Source organism: Otolemur garnettii, unplaced genomic scaffold (assembly GCF_000181295.1).
Source record: "Otolemur garnettii isolate 467f Iridium unplaced genomic scaffold, OtoGar3 scaffold00088, whole genome shotgun sequence".
Taxonomy (NCBI): domain Eukaryota; kingdom Metazoa; phylum Chordata; class Mammalia; order Primates; family Galagidae; genus Otolemur; species Otolemur garnettii.
Genome location: NW_003852483.1, coordinates 4,250,939 through 4,262,054, shown reverse-complemented (window position 1 = coordinate 4,262,054; position 11,116 = coordinate 4,250,939). Strand labels below are relative to the sequence as shown.

Genomic DNA, 11,116 nt, shown 5'->3' with positions numbered 1-11,116 from the left:
AAAAGTAATAACTAACAGGTGCATTGAATTTCATCAAAACTAAAAACTCCTATGGAACTAAGGATACAGTCAAAAATCAAAGAACAGTCTATGAAAAGGGAGATTTAGGAATCTGAGTCAACCCCAAATAAGATAAACCTAAAGGAAATATGATCCAAAAAGAAAATTCACTTCACATATAACAACATAGATACTTTGAAAGTCAAAGGGTTAAAGACAAAGATGGGCCAACAAGATGAACCTGGCACTTAATGACAGAAAATAAGAAATTGTAAAAAAAGAAGTGTTGGGGTATGTCATAGAGACCCAGGAGCCAACTGAAAGAGCTCCCAATGGCAAAAACTGGAGCAATTTCACCAAGAAAATAGTGTCGTATTGGATTATTATGCAAAGCATCAAATAAATATTCATGAGTTCATACTTATATAAGTTATTGAATCAAAAAATGGACAAAGGATAATAGAAAATATGCTGTGCAGAATTACAGAAAATTTATGTAATATGTTATCAGGTGTGACATAATGCCACACCCCCTACGTATGAGCTGCTTACTTTCATAGTCCCTTACTTTCAAAGAGTTCAGTATGGAAAGGGAGTAGAAAGACACTTAAGTAGTGAAGAGACCTGAAAAACATTACCTCAGATGCTTGCTTCGGCAACATACATACTAAAATTGGAACAATACAGAGGAGATTAGCACGGCCCCCGGGCAAGGATGACACGCAAATTCATGAAGCATTCCATATTTTTAAAAAAAAAAGGAAAAAAAGCTACTTCAGCCAGGTGATCAAGATTAACATCAGTAGTGATAATTCATGTTGATAGTATGTATCATCATTCTGTAAAGAAAATGGCACTTTACCTCTGTGGTCTTTCTCCTGAAATCCCATCAGATTTGTCTGATGTTTTGTAGAAATTTGGTAGCTGTGGTTTGAATATGGTTTGTTTGGCCCACCAAGACTCTGGTTGAAATTTGATCCCCAGGCTCAGCGCCTGTAGCTCACGCTGCTAGGGCGCCAGCCACATACACCATAGCTGGCAGGTTCAAATCCAGCCTGCCAAACAACAATGATAACTACAAAAAAAAAAAAAAAAATAGCCAGATGTAGTGGCAGGTGCCTATAGTCCCAGCTGCTTGGGAAGCTGAGGCAGGAGAATAACTTAAGCCCAAGAGTTGGATGTTGCTGTGAGCTGTGACTTCACAGCACTCTACCCAGGGTGACAGCTTGAGACTGTCTCAAAAAACAAAAGAAAAAAAGACCTTCGATCTCCAGAGTTGGAGGTGGGGCCTTGTGGGGGGTGGGGATCATGAGAATAAGCCCCTCATGAGTGGCTTGATGCCATTCTTATAGGAAGAGTGAGTTCTCACTCTCAGCTCACCCAAAATTGATTGTCAGTAAGTGCTTAGCTCCTCCTCCTTTCTCTCTTGCTTCCACTCTGTCACCATTTTGTAATGGACTCCATGACCAAACACAAAATGAGACACCCCCATATACACTTTCTCTATAGCTTTCTTAGGCTTTTTATTGCCAGGCCAGTGGGGCTCAATGACAAAAACAATATAATCTTTCTGTTTAACTAACCCTTTTGCCTTTTGAGTTGTCTCCAAGAAAAGGCACTTTGTAGAATACTACTGAGACTCAGCTTCCATCATCAACCTATGACTTCTAAGTAAGACCTCTGGCATAGCAAGACTCACCATCCATCACTAACCTGTGACTTCTGAATTAGACTGCCTGCACACATTACTTTCAACATAACCTGTCCCAATTCATGCAACTACCTTCTTGAACTTCATATAGAAACCTCTACCCTCCCTTGGTAGGGAGACAGATTTGAGGTCATTGTCCTTTCTCCCAGGTCACGTCATTTTTAATGTTACCTTTCTCTCTTGGCACTCTTTATTGTCTCAATAATTGGCTTCCTGTGTGGTAAGTAACCGGATCTATACCAGAATTCCCTTATGGGTTTGGTAACAAATCTTGGTGGCTTATACAGGAACTTGTTACTTGTGGCCTGGTGGCTGCAGGGTAAGGAGAATCTTAAAAGCCTCTCTAGCAGCTACCCAGCTAACTTTCTTCTGGAGATTGGTTTGGGTTTCTCCTCTTGGCTCAGCTATCACCAGTTTCAAGCACATCCTTGATTGTCTCAGAAGAATGGATTCCTGGATCTTGGCATCTACATCTGGATGAGTGAAGGCTATTTGAAGGTGCCATGCAGTAGAGAACACCATTCTCAATTTGGAGAATTCTGAGGAGATTCCCATTTGATTTTGAGTTAGAAAAGTCCCATCCATTCAAGAGAGTGGGAACTACTATGTTTCTGTTTGACATTCCCCAGAAACTGCTATGTTTCTGTTTGACTTATTTGTTGGAACTGTAGTCCTTTTGGTGGATATTGAATGGTCATGTGAACTGATGTGTGTGTATGGCCATGGGAAATCAGAATTCTTACATCTTTTTGGATTGAATTTTTCAAAACTGATATGAATATAGTTATGAGCTTATGAAAAAGAAGAAAATGATTATTTTTCTATAATATTCTTTTGCCCCAGTACTCTCTTAGGTCTGGGGAAATACAGCCCCTTAGTGGATCATTAAACTATAATACTATTCTCCAATTAGATTTATTCTGTCATCATAATGGGAAATGGGGTAAAATCTCTTATGTACAGTCATTTATGCTTCTTTATCAAAACAAGCCAAGCCATAGTAAATGTAAGATTGTAGTGCAGAGGACAGAAGCCTTCAAAAAGGTCAGGAAGTGAGAATTTAAACTCAGGAACCCCATTCTGCCAACAGAGGGGAATTCTTCTGAAAAGGACCTTTGGACAACTGCCACATGGGCTGTCGCTCCAGCTGTGGCTCCCAGAACTTCAACTCCTTCTGGCAATCCCTTTCTTTGCCCTCCTATTCCTCCTTATGAACCCATGAGTACTATGACTTGGACTGAATCAAAGTAGATGGTATAGAACATGTTCTGGATTATCAATGCACCCTGTTCCTCTGAGACTTGTGAAAAGCCACCCTCTGCCCACTGGCGTGTAAAGAAGACTGGAATGGTGGGAGAGTCACACTTGGGTACAACATTACAGGAAGACTTAGAGAGGCATCCTGGAGTGGAATCTGGTGATGACATATCACGGTCTGCTTAGTGCCCTACCAGCTGCAGCAGGAATTGACTCGGTGAGTGTTTTCCAATAAAATGCGTCCAAGTGAGGTCGACTTCTCATTTTAAGTGGCCCTTATCCCATTGTGGAGGAGCACATTTTATCCTTAGGAAAAGCATTTAGAATACTCAGTGATCTGGAAACAGAAATAGCTCTGATTTTCATCAAATCTTTTGACTATGCTACTAATTGCATCTCTATTACTTGGCTCAGTGGATTACAAACTCATAACTTACATTATACACAACAACCTCACCTAATGATATTCAGATTTTATCTTACTGAAGTGGTGATATTTAAGGTTGAGTCTGCAAAAGCATTTTAGTAAGCCCATTTATATTAAATCAGATGCCTAAGTTAGCAACAGAACCAAATTTTATGGATAAGTTTTTTTTTGTAAGAAAAGAAAAGAGTGAATTTTGAAACCAATTTGCAGGATACCTGCTATACCAGTGGTTCTCAACTTTCCTAATGCCACAGCCCTTTAATACAGTTTCTGTGGGTCACAACCCACAGGTTGAGAAAACAATTTAATGAGAAAAATCTCAATGAAAAATGTTTCCAAGGAGTATACTGAAATCACAGAAGTGAAGTTATGTAATATATTTACATACACACACACACTCACACTCACACACACACTAAGCTTAAGAAAACACAGTGAAAACTGAATAATTAGCAAATGACAAGATCACTAAATAAGTTTTTTTCTCCTTCCTCTGCTTCCCTCCCTTCCTTCTTTCCTTCCTTCTTCCCTCCCTCTCTTCTTTCCTTTTGTTTCTTTCAGCCTCTCCTTTTTTATCAATGATGCTCCAGAAACTGTGACAGTTACTTTGGATACATGAGATTCCTCAGTCTTTATTTATGCAATTAGCAAGACTCCAGGAGAAAGGTTATCCAAATACTTCTTGTATCATGTTGCTGCACTTAGCTCATAGCAATTCTGTAAAAACATATGTAATTGACTATCATAGAATTTTGCATAATTAATAACTTGTTCCACTCTAAAGAAGGAACATTTATGCTCTTTCTAGTTCAACTAAAGTTTTAATCTACCAATATATGGATGTCCAAATTTTGATCTTACTTTCATATTTTATCTGATGGGGAAGACAGTGGTACAGAGGGATTAGGTCACATGGCCAGGAGTGGCAAAACTGAGATTTGAGCACAGGCTCTCTGGCTGTCAAATTCTTGCTTGGATGAGATTTTCAGCATTTTATGGGAGAGCACAGCCCAAGCTTCTTCACCATTCATTCGCCTGCCAATAAAAGGGGGTTTACCTGAAAGAAGAGGAAGAAATATGCAACATGTTCTCAAGTCAGAGACCCTGTAGGATTCCTACACTTGGAAGGTGGAACTGGGGTTGCAAGAGCTATGTGTGGCCAGGCAGGGCCCAAACAGGGGCAGAACAAAGCAGGGACACTTACTTAAGAGGATCCTCTTCAAATACCCAGTAGGGAGCCTGTTTCAAGTTTTAATAATCCACAATGGAAACTTCAGAGTAACTTTTGGTACAAAGGACAGCTACTTAGTAGAAGTTATTATTACTATTAAAACAATGATTAAGACAATTATTACTATCCTGAGCTTTCTCCTTATTTCGAAACAGAGGATTTATGCCACTTCACTTTTTCAATTTTATTTTTTTCCTCCCTGGGGTTTTCCCCAGGAAAGAGAAGGGAACCCATTGATCATTAAGGGTCACCAGCATTTAGTGGAAGTGTGTACACCACCTGGGCTCTGGGACCTGACAGATTAGATGCAAATGGGGAGCAAAAAAAGAAAGCACAGGTGGAGCAAGATCTTGTGGGAGGGCTCGGCATCTGTGGCTCACGTGGCTAAGGCTCCAGCCACATACACCTGAGCTGGCGGGTTCGAATCCAGCCTGGGCCCGCCAAACAACAATGATGGCTGCAACCAAAAACTGGCCAGGTGTTGTGGCAGGCACCTGTGGTCCCAGCTACTTGGCAGGTGGAGGCAGGAGACTCGCTTGAGCCCAGGAGTTGGAGGTTGCTGTGAGCTGTGATGCCACAGCACTCTACCTAGGGCGACAGCTTGAGGCTCTGTCTCAAAAAAAAAAAAAAAAAAAAAGAAATCTAATAGAGCTTCAAAAGCAGTTAGCTCTTAACATGGTTACCACAGCATCAGGGAAGGACCTATCCTTTCTGTCTTCCACACACCCTGTCAGGCTGACCACTTTGTGAATCATGCTTCCCTTCATCTCTGTGTTAATGATTTCCTATTTCCCAAGGGTGTCATTATGGAGTGGAAAGCTGGAGATAGTTTGGCTCAAGGTGCCCCCTAGTGATAATATCAAAGATCACAACCAAGGAAAGAATTTACCAAGCGCCAGAATGTGCCTGCATAATAGCAGTACTTGACTCATTTGCTTAAGTTGTAACCTACCAAAAAATACTTGAATTCATTGATATTTTTGCTTAGAAGAACACTGATAAGAAATTTTATAACTGGCGGCTGAGTGACAGCTTTCTTGCAACTGGGCACAGTGAGACTGTGGAGAGAAGACTCCAGGCATCTCTGGCTGGTGGGATCTGCCCAGAAACATCCCTTTGGGGACACAGGGAGTCAGTGAGAGACTTCTGGACCCCATGAGGAGGACAAAAGCAGTGGAAAACTGGCAAGTGGTTGTGTGTGTTCATTAGGTCTAATCCCGCCAGCAGCTGTACAAACAGCAGCAGTGAGATTGCAAACTGGAAAGACCTTACCTATGAGCTGTTTTGGTTTTTGGGGGGGACTTGGCACTCAGTTGAAGTACCTCGGGAGAATTTGAGCAAGAGTGAAAAGGACTTTAAGCATTGTCTAGGGCCCCAGACTGCGCCCTCTGAGCCTGATGGAGCTAATAGTGTTCACCTGTGAGCCTCATGAAGCCATTGTGGGCAAACTGCCCTGGCAAGCTCCACCCTCGGGGTCACAGAGCGAGAATCCAGTGGGCAAGTAATCGAGTGACTGAGCAGCCTAAAGGCGGGGACTGAGATGCCTTACAGCTTTGGCCTTCAGGGACATAAAGTGAGACTGGTTTTGGCACCCTGGGTAAGTGGACAGCCACTTCAGAGTGAGCCCAGCAATAAGTGCTTTCCTGGGAAAGCTTCTGCTTAGGCAAGGTTCACAGTTTAAAGTGCCTTTTAAGTGGACTGAGGAAAGATTTAGGATCTCCACCCTGCAGGGTTTTAGAAATCAGCAGAGGCCTCCAGTTTCCATCTCCTATAGCTGTATCAGCATTGTGATTAACATCACATACCCCAGAAGATCACCTGTTGCCCAGACAATATTTAGCAAGATATATATACTGCTTTGTGTTTGGTTTTGGGTTTTTTCTTTTCTTTATTTTTTTAATTTCAACATTTTCCTTCTAGATGTTTATTTTTCCTTCTTTCTTTTCTTCATTTTTTTACTTTCAATATAATTCTCCATTGTTGCCTCCTTTAACAATGAGAACTTCATTTTTGCTAGTGTTTCTACTCCTATCATTTGGTTTTTCCCTCAATTTTATCCAAAAGTTTTCTGTTTGCTTGTTTTGGTTTGATTTATAACATCTTTGTCTTTCCTCTCTACTTGGTGGAGGTGGGGTACTGTGCCCAAACAGGCTATCAAAGAGCTGCTGACCTCAAGGGAACCACTCAACTGGGCATCACAAGAGGTAGGGGTTTTTAAGGTTGAGTTCAAGTACCCTACTGTACACCTATATTGCTCCTGTCTCCCTCTTTATGTGTCTCTCCTCTTTTTGTCAATATTCCCTTTTACTCACCCCCTCTCCTTTCTCTCTCTCTTATTTTTTCTTTTTTCCCTTATTGCTCTTCAATCTTCTCATCCTTCTGTTCTGGTACTAAAAGGACTCATTGGCTCAGCGCCTGTGGCTCAAGTGGCTAAAGCACCAGCCACATATCCCTAAGGTGGTGAGTTTGAATCCCAGCCAGGCCCGTCAAATAACAATGATGGCTACAACCAAAAGTAGCCGGGTGTTGTGGCAGGTGCCTGTGGTCCCAGCTACTTGGGAGGCTGAGGCAGGAGACTTGCTTGAGTCCAGGAGTTGGAGGTTGCTGTGAGCTGTGATGCCAAGGCTCTCTACCCAGGGGAACAGTTTGAGGCCCTGTCTCAAAAAAATAATAATTAATAAATAAATAAAAATAGAAGGACTCATCAAAACCCTAGTTCAGAGGCACAGTAACTTAAAGAGCAAGAGAAAGAAAAATTAGTGCAACAAAACAGGCAAAAGAAAACACTTCTAAGGAAGAATCAGCAGAAAAATTCTGGAAACATGAAAGACCAGTCCAGAGCAACTCCTCTAAGGGACTGGGAGGTAGCTACTGCAGAGGATTCCACCTATAAAGAAATGTTAGAAATGACAGAAAGGGAATTTACAATACAGATGATGAAAACAATGAAGGAAACTGTTGATAAAGTGGAAAATAACCAAAAGGAATCCCAAAAACAGAATTAAATAAGAGATGAACAATATGAAGAATATAGAAAGGATATAGCAGAGCTGAAGGAACTGAAGCAGTCAATTAGGGTATTTAAAGATGCAATAGAAAGGATCAACAACAGATTAGACCATGCAGAAGAAAGAATCTCAGAGAGGACAAAGCTCTTCAGATAACCCAGATAGTTAAAGAGGCAAAAAAGAAGAGAGAGAGAAAGCAGAACGTTCAGTGACAGAATTATGGGACTTTATGAAGCATTCATACATATGAGTTATAGGTATCCCAGAAAGGGAAGAAGAAAGCTCCAGGGGAATGGAAGCCATACTAGAGAATATTATAAATGAAACTTTCCTAAATATCACCAAAGATTCTGACACACTTCTTTCAGAGGGATATCAGACCCCAGGTCACCTCAACTCTAACAGAGCTTCTCCAAGACACATTGTGATGAACCTGTCCAAAGTCAGGACAAAAGAAAAGATTCTTCAAGCTTCCTGGAGTAAGCACCAGTTGACCTACAGGGGGAAATCCATCAGGGTGACTGCAGACTTCTCTAATGAAACTTTTCAAGCAAGAAAACAATGGTCATCTACCTTTAATCTACTTAAACAGAACAATTTCCAGCCCGGAATTTGATATTCTGCTAAGCTAAGCTTTAAAATTGACAGAGAAATCAAATAATTTGCTGATATGCAAACATTGAGGAAATTTGCCACAATAAGACCAGCTCTACAGAAAATACTTCAACCTGTTCTACACACTGATCATCACAATGGATCAACAGCAAAGTAAGAACTCAGAAATTAAAGGACAGAACCTAATTTCCACAATGATGCAAAGGATAAAACTAAGCAATGGAATCTTACAAAATAAGATGAATAGAACACAACCACACTTATCAATTATCTCAATAAATGTTAATGGCTTGAATTCCCCACTAAAGAGGCATAGATTGGCTGATTGAATTAAAAAACACAAGCCATCCATTTGCTGTCTGCAGGAAACACACCTCACATCAAAACACAATTAAACTCAGAGTTAAGGGTTGGAAGACAATTTTTCAGGCAAACGGAATTCAGAAGAAAAGAGGGGTTGCAATCTTATTTTCAGATACATGTGGATTTAAAGCAACTAAAGTCAAAAAAGACAATGATGGTCACTTCATATTGGTCAATGGAAAAATGCAATTCTAAATATTCTGAATATTTATGCACCCAACTTAAATGTTCAATTCAATTCTAAATATTTCAATTCTAAATATTTATGCACCCAACTTAAATGTTCCAATTCTGAATATTTATGCACCCAACTTAAATGTTCGCAGGTTCTTGAAACAGACCTTACTCAGTCAGAGCAATATGATATCCTATAACACCATGATAACAGGGGACTTTAACACTCCTCTTACAGAGCTGGACAATTCCTCTAAACAGAAATTAAACAAAGATATAAGGGACTTAAATGAGACCCTAGAACACTCTGCTTGATAGAAACATATAAAGCACTCCATCCCAAAGATAAAGAATATACATTCTTCTCATTGCCCCATTGAACATTCTCCAAAATTGATCATATTCTAGGATGCAAAGCAAACCTCAACAGAATCAAAAGAATTGAAATTTTACCTTGTATCTTCTCAGACCACAAGGCACTAAAGGTGGAACTCAACTCCAACAAAAAACCTTCAATCCCACACAAAGGCATGGGAGTTAAACAACCTTCTGTTGAAGGACAGTTGGGTGCAGGAAGAAATAAAAGAGGAAATCATTACCTTCCTTGGGCATAACAACAATGAAGACACAAGCTACCAAAACCTGTGGGATACTGCAAAGGAGTTCTGAGAGGAAAATTTATCACTTTAGATGCTTACATTCAAAAACAGAAACAGAGCACATCAACAATATCATAAGCTATCTTATGGAATTGGAAAAAGAACAATCTACGCCTAAACTCAGCAGAAGAAAAGAAATGTACAAAATTAAATCAGAGGCTCAGCGCCTGTGGCTCAAGTGGCTAAGGCGCCAGCCACATACACCTAAGGTAGCAGGTTCGAATCCAGCCCGGGTCCACCAAACAACAATGACGGCTGCAACCAAAAAATGGCCGGGCGTTGTGGCGGGCACCTGTGGTCCCAGCTACTTGGGAGGCTGAGGCAGGAGACTCGCTTGAGCCTCACTTGCTGTGAGCTGTGAGGCCATGGCACTCTACCCAAGGGGATAGCTTGAGGCTCTGTCTCAAAAAAAAAAAAAATTAAATCAGAGATTAATGAAATTGAAAACAAAAGAATCACTCAGAAAATTAATTAAATAAGGAGTTGGTTTAAAAGATAAATAAAATAGATAAACCTTTGGCCAGACTAACTAGAAATAGAAAAGTAAATCTCTAGTAACCTCAATCAGAAATGATAAAGGAGAAATAACAACTGATGTCACAGAGTTATAAGAGATCATGTCTGAATACTACCAGAAACTCTATGCCCAGAAATTTGACAATGTGAAGGAAATGGATCAATATTTGGAATCACACCCTCTCCCTAGACTTAGCCAGGAATAAATGGAGCTCCTGAACAGATCGATTTCAAGCACTGAGATCAAAGAAATAATAAAAAAATCTTCCAACAAAAAAATGCCCTGGTCCAGATGGCTTCACACTAGAATTCTATCAAACCTTCAAGGAAGAGCTTACTCCCATACTGCAGAAATTATTCCAAAAAATTGAGGAGGAAGGACTCTTCCCCAACACATTCTACGAAGCAAACATCACCCTGATACCAAAACCAGGAAAAGATCCAACTTCTAGGAGAATTTCAGACCAATTTCACTAATGAATATAGATGCAAAAATTCTCAACAAAATCCTAACCAATAGATTAAGCTTATCATCAAAAAAGTCATACATCATGATCAAGTAGGTTTCATCCCAGGGATGCAAGGCTGGTTTAACATATGCAAGTCCATAAACATTATCCACGGTATTAACAAAAGCAAAAACAAAGACCATATGATCCTCTCAATAGATGCAGAAAAGCATTAGATAAAATCCAGCATCTTTTTTTTTTTTTTTTCGTAGTTTTTGGCCGGGACTGGGCTTGAACCTACCACCTCCAGCATATGGGGCCAGTGCCCTACTCCTTTGAGCCACAGGCACCGCCCCCAGCATCCTTTTCTAATTAGCACACTGAAGAGTATAGACATAAGTGGCACATTTCTTAAACTGATAAAAACTATCTACGACAAACCCACAGCCAATATTTTACTGAATGGAGTAAAACTAAAGGCTTTTTCTCTTAGAACTGGAACCAGACAAGGTTGTCCACTGTCACCATTACTATTCAACATAGTGCTAGAAGTTCTAGTCAATACAATTAGGTAAGACAAGGAAATAAAGGGCATCCAAATAGGAGCAGAGCAGGTCAAACTCCCCCTCTTTGCTGATGATATGATCTTATACTTAGAGAACCCCAAAGACTCAACCACAAGACTCCTGGAAGTCATCAAAAAATA

General features: G+C 40.3%; 1 non-coding gene across 1 annotated transcript; it reads left to right on the top strand.

Annotated features, from left to right (window-relative positions):
• The first annotated feature begins 643 nt into the window (after positions 1-643).
• Positions 644-750, top strand: LOC111726974. The gene has a single exon (XR_002774637.1). It is a non-coding gene; the product is annotated as a U6 spliceosomal RNA (small nuclear RNA).
• Positions 751-11,116: the final 10,366 nt, after the last annotated feature.